Raw genomic sequence first — 14,575 nt, 5'->3', positions numbered from 1 at the left:
ACTAAATTTAACAATAACTAAATGGTTTTCTTTTGATTTTATAAGTTACCATTTTGAAAATATAAATCCAATCAAAACACGCGCCATAACTTATTCAACCGCGTAAAAGCTGACGATAACGATAATTTAAATAGATTTCTAATGGTTGAACTTATTTTCTTGAAAATGTAGAATTTAATCAAAACGGGCATCATAACTCGATCGTTCACCCGTTTAAAAACTAACTTACGGTCTTTCTATGAAATTTATTATTTTGAAAATGTAGAATTCAATCAAAACGTGCAGTGCGCCATAACGCATACATCCACGTAAAAGCCAAGTATAACGATAATTTAAATAGATTTCTTTTTGTAGAGTTTATTCTTTTGACAATGTAGAATCTCATCAAAGCGCGTGCTATAACTCATTCACCCGCGTAAAACCTAACTATAACGATAATTTAAATAGAAGTCTTTCAAAAAGCTGACGGTAAAGATAATTTAAATAGATTTCTTTTGGTTGATGAACTTCCTCTTTTGAAAATATCGAATTTAATCAAAACCTATATTTGATGCGAGATTTACTTTGTATAACTTTTAATTGCAAGAACACTATTAAATTTATTCTTCATATAAGAAATAGACATTATTTATCTAGCTATAGCTAGGATTCCAAATTTTTATTTTCTTCAAAACATAAAAAGAAATGGACTACTTATTGTGACATCCGTCACCAAAACCTGCAATTTATTATAGTCTCTAACTTATATTTCAAAATTCATTGACTAGTCAATGTGCCTATATGTCATATTCATTTTTATACATTGATAAATCCCTATACATTGTGGTGAGTTAAAGCCTATAGTCATAAGATAATAGTTTTGTTATAATGTTAAATTATAAAACATCTAAAAAGTTCAAATGCAGTTTAATATCAAATACCAACAAAAAAAAAAAAAATTCATTTCAACAACTTGAAAAGGAATTTACGGCTAAAATTTGTATAATTAGTTTATAATAATAATGATATATATCCTAACTATATGCAAATTCTAAGTACTTATATATATAAAAAAAAATAATATAGAACTTGAATTTGAGATGGAGTCATGGAGACATCCTCCTAGCTTATAAGTCGGCAAAACAAAATTATATATATATCAAAATCAAATCACAAATCTTTGTTTTGCTGCTGTCGTCGAACCAAGCCTACACCACAAGAACAAATTTTAATCAACATTGTCAAAGTAAGCTTTGGTAATAATAATATATCCTCATGAAATTTTTATTTAAAATACAATTTATAATGAAATCCTAGCTTATAGATTGTATTTTATTTTATTTTGTCAAGGTATCTAAGAAGAAGATCATCAATCTTGGGGTAAAATCACTTGTCTTCTCTTTTCATATATATTAGTCTTTTTATTTATTAATATATATATAAGCATATCTTTTTATTTATTAATATTTATTTATAAGTAACCTATTTGATGAATATATATTATGGCAAATTTATAATAATGAATGAAAGGGTTTTTTTTTAGGGTTAAATCAAAAGCTTGAAGTATAAATCATATTAATGTTAAAAGTTTACGTATTTATTGTAGCATAATAATTAATGTAATTAAAGAAATACAATTATGAGGGCAAGGAAATCATAATAACAGATGTAAATAGGTGTTGGAAGGATTTGAAAGGTTTATATAAGTATTTAATTGTAGTAGTCTTTAAAACAGTAAGTTTGAGTTATTTCAGAATCTGGACAGATTCAGTTTGTTAACTTTAAGAGGTCGTATCTTGGTCATGGAAGATGGTTAAGTCACGTTTTTGGTGTCTAAAATTATTTTCAGGAAGTCTACTTTCTGGTGGAAGTAGTTTCGTGTCAAAATATGAAGTTAAAGGTTGTCAAACGAATTTTATAACAAAACTGCGCAAAGCTGAGTTTTCCGAACAGATTTTGGTCGACTTCAAATAGTCATATCTTGGTCGATTTTATGAACTACAAAATTATTTTTCTCTAGAAACGTTTTTGAGATGTTAAGATTGTACAGTAAAAAAAATGGATTTTTTTGAAGCTTCGAAGGCCCTTAACTTTTATAAAACTTTTCTGTGCGCAAACAGTGAATTTATTAACTAGTCTGTAATTATCGAATTTTTAAAAATAGTTCAAGAACAAATAAATTCTGTAAAAATTCATTTAAGTATATAACACATAAAAGTTACTGTGGTAAAAATTTAAGGACTTGGTTAGTTCGGGTGTGATCTAGAATAAAAATTGATAAAGTTACCAAAAATTTCAGCGAATAAGAGCTTGTAGAACTAAATCATAAATCATTAAAACAAATACTCTATATTAAGTTATGTGACTTGTAACTTAATAATAGATGACAAATCAGTTGGGAATATTTTGAAAGTAGCCATATATGTATATATCATCAAATACGGGTTACAATGGATGGTTCTTGACCATGTCCATAATTGTAACTTGTTCATATATATGTTGTGTAGATTCTAGCGACCTTGTTGGACTTTGCATAACTACTTGCTTGTTGAGGTGAGTTTCGTGGCCCCTTTTTATATTATTTCTTTGGGGGAAAATGATGCTCAAAACACTTTTCATTTCTTTACTAGCTGTGCCAAAACTTGTTTGTTTTCATGGACAAATACGTGTAATTATGAAATGTGTATGTTAGCTTGCATTGATTTCTTTGATGCAATAGATATCTTTTGATATCTATTGAAGACTATTGGAAAACTATCGACCAACTTTATACTCCAGCTGGTAGTTGTTGGTATTTAAAGCATGATTGAGTTGTTGGCAGGAGTGATGAGGATTGTGTTGTTGGATAACTATGATGGCATTGATCAGTATTTAGTATGCTACTACATGTTTATATTTACATTATTGTCCAAACTTGATATATCATGCACAGCAAACTCATTTGTATTCCTTTAAACCTACGAACTCACCAACATTATGTTGACATTTTCGAGCATTCATTTTCAGGTAATAACAATGATTAAGAAGATTGAGCTTATGGACTTTAGGATGACCAATAAAGAGATCCTTCATGGACTCCTAGATTGCATGTGAAACATTGAACGCTATTTGCAATTGTTACTTCTTTGCTATTTGAGGCGTGTTGCCTAGACTTTCCGTTTGTGGAAATTACATTTATTTTAATTTCATTTAGTTGACTCTATTATAAAGTCCATGTGCTATAACTATATCTTTTCGTCATATCCTACGATTCCGCCTAAGGTGGGGTGTGACAGATTGGTATCAGAGCCGTGGTTATAGAGAATTAGGTGGTTTGACCTAGACTATAACCTAAGTTCCCACATATAGCATGCATAATAGGGACTATGTGTGCATTATATATATGTCTAATCGTTCATGAGTTCTTTCACTTCTTTGTGACCAATATGTGTTTTCTTATGTGAACTAGGTGCTTGTATATGTTTATGTTACTCATATAATACTAATACGTTCACTATGAACCTATGATCACTAGTAAATCCTGCATTATTAGATCTAGCTTGTTTGGCAATACTTCTATGGGGGTTGTGTAGTTTTGAGAATTTCTAATATTTAGACCTAAAATCACCTTAGTTGTTTAAACTTCTGGTTATAAATAGTGATGTTGGATATTGAAGGTAAACACATCACATAACACGACATTAGGAAACTAGAAATGGATCATATATAAGTCTCCATCGTCCTCTTGAGTACAACTTAGAAACCTTCTCTTCTGCTTTCTATAGTGACACATTATAAACATGTAGTGACTTAATGACCTGATGTTCTTAGCGTAGATAACACTCCACACAGGAAAGTATACATATTCGAGAATGGGAAGAATTAGGGTGACCATGCAAAGTAAATTACAATCACGGGTGCACACGTTATTGTAATTTGCAATGCATGCTAATCTTGGGGAATCCCATTGTCTAGGGTCATAGTGATATGGTTTTAGATCTGTATGGTTAAATGTATGGTAGCTCCTCTCCCATACCATTTTTTTTAATTAGTCTAGATTATAGTCTCAAGATATACCTTAAAAATAGAAACTCGTTTCAATTACAACTACAACCATTTCACTTGAAACGACTATTTCTAGTATATGCGAAAAATCCTTAATCAAAATCCTTATAATAAATGATAGATAATGCGGAAAAAAAAAGCACCACTTCAACATATATAATTAGTCATGCGCGCGCAAATATATATATTTGTGTATGTATAAATAATAATTCAAATATCACCTAATCCAAAATTTATACCTATCACATATCTCATAATTATTTTTCCTATTTAGTTATTTTATCGGTTCCTTTAATCATCTCATTTATTTATTAAATTCAAGTGTTATATCATTTTGTAACCTATTTATATTATCACCATCTTAAAATCTTATATTATCATCATTATGTGGTAATATAGATCCCAAAATAAGCCTCAAACACCACACATATATTTTCATGCTCTATTTGAGAGACCATCATGGTAGGTTATCCTTGACTCGACAAAGTAATGTAGAAAGTGAATGTAACCCTTCGTAAGCATTTTGGAAAGCTAAACCAATCTTTAAGCAAGTGTTCAACTATCACCTAAAGAAAGTGTCTAGAGTATCTTTCTAATAATTATATAATAAAACATTGTTGGGTTAGCACGAGATGAATTCATATCTCTCTCATTTTGTTGAAAATTTTAGATGATAGATTTTTAACTCTATACCTATTAATCCTTATTTGTACATTTTTTTTTTCTAAACTCATTTGTTCATCTTATTTTTATTATAATAATAAGTTTTAGTTCACTATCTTATACATATTGCTAAATAATTATTTTCATATACGAAAATTTATACTCATTTATAGTAATCATAACAATCTTATTTAGCAAGCTAGTGTAGCTAGCAAGACATATACAACAAATATAAGGCACATAATCAGAAACAACTTAAAGGCCAAGAACATCATCAAGTAAACTCAAATGAAGTCCAATAATTCCACGCATGAATGTATAATCCCACATTAACCCAAAACATACCAAAGAAACATATAGTCGATATAATAATATCACTTCATTTTTACTACAAAGCAAAATTATATGATGGACGTTTGAATGATGCCCCGTAAGTGGGAGAAAATTTTTATATTACCTCAATTTATTTATTCAAGTCATTCGCAATCTTATTAAGTGAATCCTCCTTCAACTACATTAAGTTTAACTAAAGAGGTTGTTATATATTAATACTATTACCAAATATATATTACAGTTGATTAGTCGGGTTGTCCATAACAATAAAATCCCTAGTATTGAGGTCTTGAATTAAGATACGTTGAACACTTAGGAAAAAAATAATAATAATAATAATATGAGGGCCATTTTTAAGGGTAGGTGAAAGAAGGAAGGTGAAATAAGAGGGTGAAGTTGGTGAACAATTATGGGGTGGATACGAAATGGGTTAAGGTGATGAAAAGATAATGATTATATTCAGCTATGGTTTTGTAGACCTTATTAATTGTTACTACCTTGCTTTATATTATTTTGATTGATGATATTATGAGTATAGTGGGGTATTAAATTTGAAGGGAATGGTTAAGGGAGAAAAGAAAATGAGGAAAATGGTTAGAAAATGGAGCCGATGTGGGAGTAAAATGTGTAAATGGAAATGGTGAACGGTTAATAATGGTCTAAGAAAAGATTTAATTGGTCAAAGTACAAAATATATCAACCCTAACCATGTATCTCAAAAATTCAAAGACGAATACAAAAAAAAAAAAAAAAAAAAAAAAAAAAAAAAAAAAAAGATTAAACTATCTCATCTATAATAAAATGAAAAAAAAAAAAAATCCATTGGAAACCTTGTCATTTTTTTTAAAGCTATATACTTCTTCGATAATTTATTTTTGCTTAATATACATTTTAAAGTTTCGAATTAAAATACAAATTCTTTTGTAATTTGCTGAATTACAAAATGAAATCTTATAACTTCTTTGTACACATTGGATTTTACAAAAAAGTTATGCTGATCATTTCGAATATGTCAACATTGTTATTGATTCACAGTTAATCGATGCCAAAGATCTTACATCTATTGTGTCTGAAATAGACATTTAAGGTATCTAGTCCATGGTCTAGCTCGTTTATAGCAAATGTCAAAATTATTGAATTAATTGTAAAGTTTTGTTCTCAAACGGTCAATTCAAAAAAATATAACCCATCACATATTACTTATATCAATCAATGTGCTTCTTGGTGTATATACATAATACTACAAGTTTAAAATCTAACAAGAAACTACCATAATAATCCTCCGGATGGAAGGACAAACATAAGCTATACATGATCCTCAAAAAGAGCTATTACGAAAATCTTTAGAAGTTTGCGTCAACAATAAACTGCTACTTGAAGTGTCGCCTTAGGAAATTTTCATACGATTAGTAAAGGGCAAGATAGCATAAGTTTCCGATTTCTTTCAAAAAAAAAATTATTAAATGAGTCGTTCGGTTAGCCTATTCATGAGTTACGCATTGTTTATGATACATTTCACGTGTCGAAATCCTAAGAAATGCCTTGTTAACGAAACTTTGAATTTATCATTGGAAGAGAATATAAGATTCAAATACCATAAGTTACATTTGCGTAGAGAAACAGTTATGATTAGGAATCAAAAGATGTATGAACTAAAACATTATAAAGCTTATCGTTAATCTTCAATGGAACCTTCAATGAACACCTTAAGAGCAAGGGGATCAAAAGAAATATATATATTATTGTGAATATGTATAGTGTATGGTTACGGTAGGTATCTATTATGTCATCAGTGTGTTGGTAGTGTGGTAGGTTAACTGCAGTTACTTTATATGAATACTAACAATACAATGGAGGTGGTACTGAACTGGACCGCGAAACAGCTTGAGATGAAAAACAAACATCACAAACCAATGATAGATTTCAATAGTAATTCTAACTAAATTTCGAGACGAAATTTTCTCAAGTGGGAGAAACTGTGACATCCGTCACCAAAACCTGCAATTTATTATAGTCTCTAACTTATATTTCAAAATTCATTGACTAGTCAATGTGCCTATATGTCATATTCATTTTTATACATTGATAAATCCCTATACATTGTGGTGAGTTAAAGCCTATAGTCATAAGATAATAGTTTTGTTATAATGTTAAATTATAAAACATCTAAAAAGTTCAAATGCAGTTTAATATCAAATACCAACAAAAAAAAAAAAAATTCATTTCAACAACTTGAAAAGGAATTTACGGCTAAAATTTGTATAATTAGTTTATAATAATAATGATATATATCCTAACTATATGCAAATTCTAAGTACTTATTTATATATAAAAAAAATAATATAGAACTTGAATTTGAGATGGAGTCATGGAGACATCCTCCTAGCTTATAAGTCGGCAAAACAAATTATATATATATCAAAATCAAATCACAAATCTTTGTTTTGCTGCTGTCGTCGAACCAAGCCTACACCACAAGAACAAATTTTAATCAACATTGTCAAAGTAAGCTTTGGTAATAATAATATATCCTCATGAAATTTTTATTTAAAATACAATTTATAATGAAATCCTAGCTTATAGATTGTATTTTATTTTATTTTGTCAAGGTATCTAAGAAGAAGATCATCAATCTTGGGGTAAAATCACTTGTCTTCTCTTTTCATATATATTAGTCTTTTTATTTATTAATATATATATATAAGCATATCTTTTTATTTATTAATATTTATTTATAAGTAACCTATTTGATGAATATATATTATGGCAAATTTATAATAATGAATGAAAGGGTTTTTTTTTAGGGTTAAATCAAAAGCTTGAAGTATAAATCATATTAATGTTAAAAGTTTACGTATTTATTGTAGCATAATAATTAATGTAATTAAAGAAATACAATTATGAGGGCAAGGAAATCATAATAACAGATGTAAATAGGTGTTGGAAGGATTTGAAAGGTTTATATAAGTATTTAATTGTAGTAGTCTTTAAAACAGTAAGTTTGAGTTATTTCAGAATCTGGACAGATTCAGTTTGTTAACTTTAAGAGGTCGTATCTTGGTCATGGAAGATGGTTAAGTCACGTTTTTGGTGTCTAAAATTATTTTCAGGAAGTCTACTTTCTGGTGGAAGTAGTTTCGTGTCAAAATATGAAGTTAAAGGTTGTCAAACGAATTTTATAACAAAACTGCGCAAAGCTGAGTTTTCCGAACAGATTTTGGTCGACTTCAAATAGTCATATCTTGGTCGATTTTATGAACTACAAAATTATTTTTCTCTAGAAACGTTTTTGAGATGTTAAGATTGTACAGTAAAAAAATGGATTTTTTTGAAGCTTCGAAGGCCCTTAACTTTTATAAAACTTTTCTGTGCGCAAACAGTGAATTTATTAACTAGTCTGTAATTATCGAATTTTTAAAAATAGTTCAAGAACAAAATAAATTCTGTAAAATTCATTTAAGTATATAACACATAAAAGTTACTGTGGTAAAATTTAAGGACTTGGTTAGTTCGGGTGTGATCTAGAATAAAAATTGATAAAGTTACCAAAAATTTCAGCGAATAAGAGCTTGTAGAACTAAATCATAAATCATTAAAACAAATACTCTATATTAAGTTATGTGACTTGTAACTTAATAATAGATGACAAATCAGTTGGGAATATTTTGAAAGTAGCCATATATGTATATATCATCAAATACGGGTTACAATGGATGGTTCTTGACCATGTCCATAATTGTAACTTGTTCATATATATGTTGTGTAGATTCTAGCGACCTTGTTGGACTTTGCATAACTACTTGCTTGTTGAGGTGAGTTTCGTGGCCCCTTTTTATATTATTTCTTTGGGGGAAAATGATGCTCAAAACACTTTTCATTTCTTTACTAGCTGTGCCAAAACTTGTTTGTTTTCATGGACAAATACGTGTAATTATGAAATGTGTATGTTAGCTTGCATTGATTTCTTTGATGCAATAGATATCTTTTGATATCTATTGAAGACTATTGGAAAACTATCGACCAACTTTATACTCCAGCTGGTAGTTGTTGGTATTTAAAGCATGATTGAGTTGTTGGCAGGAGTGATGAGGATTGTGTTGTTGGATAACTATGATGGCATTGATCAGTATTTAGTATGCTACTACATGTTTATATTTACATTATTGTCCAAACTTGATATATCATGCACAGCAAACTCATTTGTATTCCTTTAAACCTACGAACTCACCAACATTATGTTGACATTTTCGAGCATTCATTTTCAGGTAATAACAATGATTAAGAAGATTGAGCTTATGGACTTTAGGATGACCAATAAAGAGATCCTTCATGGACTCCTAGATTGCATGTGAAACATTGAACGCTATTTGCAATTGTTACTTCTTTGCTATTTGAGGCGTGTTGCCTAGACTTTCCGTTTGTGGAAATTACATTTATTTTAATTTCATTTAGTTGACTCTATTATAAAGTCCATGTGCTATAACTATATCTTTTCGTCATATCCTACGATTCCGCCTAAGGTGGGGTGTGACATTATGGAAACCATACATAGATCCACAAACTAGAAACAAGAAAAGTGAAAAGGAGATTAACATAAAAACAAGAGATCATGATATACTAAATTAACTTTGAGTAAACATTTTGAGAGTCTTGCCCCATCTTTCATTCCTGAGCTTCAACTCCTTGGCTTCCTTTCTATAGTGAGAATACATGTGGCCAGCATAGGTCTGAGAAATCTCAAATTCCCTGCCACATCTAGAACAAGGTCCATAGTTATCAACTCTTTTAGTATGTGCTCGGCTAGGGCCAGCAGATTTGTCTTGGTTTTGAGATTTTTTTTTGGTCGTCTTTTGCCCCTTTTTGGTGATAGTTTGACCAGGCTGGCCTAGTTTAAGGTCAAGTTCGACGCTTGGTTTTTCGCTGGTTAACCAATTTGACTCAACGACTTCGTATTGGGTGGTCAATTGTGGTATTCGCGGATTCAAGGTGAATTCGGAGGTAAAACTCTCATTTACGGGCAAGTTAAAGTGTCTACAAGCTGGAAATGATGTGCTAAGTTGTGCCTTAGCGCGACCGGGGTTTTCATAGAAGCTAAGCATGGTTTAATTTTTGGATCGAGCAATAAGAAATGAGAGATTGAGGGTGACTTCATATGGGTGATTTTGGGTGTTTTTATACTATACTACACATGCAAGGTGATAACATTTAATTTCGATGACGAATTAAAGTGTTTTCTCTAAAGATAATAAATATGTCACATCTTTATATGTTATAGTAGTTAATGCTCAACATTAATATAATCCGCATAATGACATTTTAATAATATGCGAACGATATTATTACCGACTAGCTCCTTTTACATGTGTTTAACAAGCGATAACTTACGATGAACCAAGCTAGACACATGAAACACCCTTAGAAAAACTAGATGGATGTTAGCTTGATGTGGTTACGATACAGTGATAGAATCATGATCGAATGTGATCTGTAGCATAGAATTTTCACTGACCTCGTATCGACGTAAAATATTGATAACGTCTAAATTAAATTTTTACGATTTTTAGCATTTTTTGTAATTTTTTCTAATTTTAACAGGTTTAAAAAGTTTTTTTCACATATGATTGTGTTCATTTCACATTTATTTGAACCAATACATATTTCTAAGTTTTTTGAAAGTTTAAAGTTAATTATATTGACCGGTATCATATATTTATTTCACCCGTAGCACCAATGAAAAATACATCATATTTCGGAAAAAAAATTTAATGGACCCATAGCTTGAACTCCCCCTTTTTTGTATGTGGTTTCGCCGGTAGCCGATGGTAATGGCGACAGTTTGGTGATGGAAACGGCAACGGGTGGTGATAATTGTTGGTGGTGGCAGCTAGTAATGTATGTTATTATTGTAAGATGTTTATGTGTAGTTATTTTAAGAGTTAATAAATAAATGTTTTGAATTAATCTATGGGACAGGTAAAACATGCAGTATTAGTAAAGCAGGGGGATTATGTAAAATTCAGGAGGAGGTTATGTAAAATTCAGGGGAGGGGGGGAGGCTATGTATGTTTATTAAATTCAAAGGTTTAATTTATAAATTTTTTTAAAATGCCGGTACCTAAACTTTGATAAAGTCTTAGTACATATATTTTCCTTTCATTTATTGAGTGTTTTTAAAGACTTATATGTTTTAGTTGTGAGAAATGCAAAAACTCTAGAGATATTTGGACTTATCAAAATCATAGAAATAGATAATACTTTATAATAGTATAGATAGATAATAACCAATGAACTATTTTTAGATATAGAGTTTATAAATTAGCACTGATTTTGTTTTTTTATCTGTAATGTTTTTATATGATCATTTCGAATGATGTAATAATTATTTTGTTTATTAAAATTTAACTAGGTTTAATGAATAAAAATGTTACTTTAATTGATAATTAGATAAACATTAATTTGAAAATATGTTAACCATATATAGGAGTACAACAGTCTTGTTTTTCATTTCATATTCACCTACTAAAATTGCTTAATTTTTTTAAAAATTTTGTTTATATCTTGTTTTTTTATTAAAAAGTGTATGAAACATTCAACTATTGGTTGATTGAATACCTTAATTTATTGATAATAAATGCGTAATGTATCCGAGTTTGTAAGTAGTCTTATGGCTGGACATTTGACTTTTGTCTTCAGGCTCAAAGACTCAAACCACTTAATCTACCTTAATTAGTATGTGTTATGATATATCTGTGTGCATTAAAAAGTAATACTATCTATAAATCTATAAACTCTTATAAAACATATTGAAACTTTATTTTTAGTAATTTAAACACTTTTTTCAATATCCTCATATTGCCTTTAATTCACACATTAATTTTAATTTTATATCTCTAAACACAACCAAACAAACATTCTATCAAGATCTAACACACTATCATTTCTTTCTCTCTTTCCTATTTACATACATGCATATCAATTCCTCACCTACTGTTTCATATTATCATCACCGTTTAACCGCCGCAACGCGTGAACACCAACCCTCGTTTAAACTAAAATGAATTGAGCAAATTGAATTTCAACAATCAAATTCATAACAATATGATATAAATTTAAATAACTTATATCTAACAATTAACAGATAAAAACATTATGACATTATCATGCATCATCTTTTCGTACTTCATGACTTATATTATTGTAAACCATTTATTTCAAATTGAATCTAGTCTATATTTAACTTTACACCTTTTTAATACCAATTATATCTTACAATATTTAACTATGTTTTATATACCGAATCAAAAACTGAAACACTGCACGTACCCCATCAAACTTTCATTTAGTCGATAACCATTCTAAATTTTGAAATGTTATATAGTTTAAACCCAAATATTATATTTTGAAAACTGTTAGGACAAAGATTCATTGAGATGATTAATTTGTAGCTGATGCAAGTTCTCATCGATTCATCAACGAGTCAACAAATGAGTCAAAGATAATATGATGACTCATCTTTATTTTGTGAGTCTAAAATGGGTCAGAGAGTGAATGATAAAACTTGGTCTCAAAGGATAACAAGTGGCAGGTGATATGACATGGTTTATCCTTCTTGGTAAAAATACAAGTGCACAACGTTTTCTCTTTCATTCAAAACGAGATATTCGGGAGACATTATATTTATTGTGTTTCGTATTATGTAAAAATTATTACATGTTTTTAGAAACATTATTTAGCTCAAAACCTGAGTTGATATTGATTTTTTAATAGGTAAGCAATTATAAATTAAAAAAAATCAACAGTATAATTTTATGACAGATTAATATATTATATAAATTTTAAAAGATAATAAGTATGAAAGTAGAATATTTAAAATAAAAAAAACAAATTAATAATACAAACATAATTAAAGCTAATTTTCCAAATCATTGAAAATAGAAACTGAAACAAAAATAATCCATAATAATAAAACATCAACCGAAATAACATTGAAACTAATAAGTATTGCAAACAAATTTTTTAGAGATGGTTAGGTGTATATATTCAAAACATACACCCTACTGTTATGTGTATATATACTATGTAATGATTCATTTGTGCTAAGATGAGATAATTTTAAAAATGTTACAAACTTAAAAAAATAATAATATGCAATTAAAATAAGTGATATTTTATAAACAAATTGGAAGCAACTTAAAAAATCAAAGCATAATTTGTCAAGCCTAAAATTAAGAATATAAGATCGGTCAAAAAGAAAATGAATTGGACCATTAAGAAAATAAAACGGACCCAAAAAAATAAAATGACCCGTTACTATTCTTTACACGTATTTCCGTACCTTTGTTTTTAATATATATATTAATGGGAAACAAACAATAAGACTTTTCATATGCGTAAGTTGGAGAGATCTTTACCAATGAATTATTAACAATCTTCTACGCATTAACATCTTTATCTTGAAGAGTATTGCCTCCTTCCCTCCTATAGAAGACAACTTTTGTAAAAACATTTTTTCTTGTTTGTTTTTAAAATTACTTAGGTAGTTTCCTATGTTTTGCAATTTACATAAGTTGTTAAGACAATTTGAGTCTTTACTTAGTCTAGACTTCACAATTAATTCGCCTAGTCAACCATTATATATTTGTTGAAAGAATTAATATACTATATTTTATAATTTAATAATTGTATGATGTATGTATTGTTATGAAATGATAAATGTTACATTTTCAATGTTTTTGTCGTAGCTATGTGCAATTTTATTTGGTCAAAGTCAGTCATACTTTGGAGTAATTTTATCCGACTATAAATGCCAAGTCACCGGATAATTTTATTTAGAAAAGCTTAAATCATGAAATAGAGTTTGTACAATTCACATAAATGAACGAGTACTGCATTTTCTATGTTTTGTCGTAATAATATGCAATTTTTTCCTAAAAGGATAAATGCTTCAAAATGTAACTAATTATGACCAAATGTATATAATATGAACGAACTAAGGTTTTGAACATTGAATGCTGATAATAACATAGTAAATAGTTCAAATCATGTAACATGATATACGTAGCAACCCATATGAACTGTCACGCGTAAGTTTTTGATTGACTGGTTTCAATTTTTCATGATTTGATGAACATTTTTATCAAATTGTCAACGTATAATGTCTTAAACCTTAATTCGTTTATACTATATATATACATTTGTCAAAGTTATTTACATTTCATGACACTTATGTTTTTTAAAATGCCTTGAGTACTGATAACTATATACAGTATATCTAATTATCTATATCCATATAATTCTCAACAATTTCTTCTAAGCTTTCAAATTTTACCAAAATATAATACTCGTACTAGTTGTCAAAAATTCCGAGGCCACCAATTAAGAAGGCAGATAAAAATCTCTTATCCAGGGAATAGATTTGCCACATGTACTAAGCTCATTGGAACAAAAGATCCTAAACCTCATCTGCAAATTCAGGTTGGTTCAACAACAGCCACAATCACAACCTCACTAGGCCCACCACCCTTATTCCCTTCTCCTCTTATGTCTACTACCTCTT

Source organism: Erigeron canadensis, chromosome 3 (genome assembly GCF_010389155.1).
Source record: "Erigeron canadensis isolate Cc75 chromosome 3, C_canadensis_v1, whole genome shotgun sequence".
In the NCBI taxonomy this organism is placed as follows: Eukaryota; Viridiplantae; Streptophyta; class Magnoliopsida; order Asterales; family Asteraceae; genus Erigeron; species Erigeron canadensis.
This window is presented reverse-complemented; position numbering follows the sequence as displayed.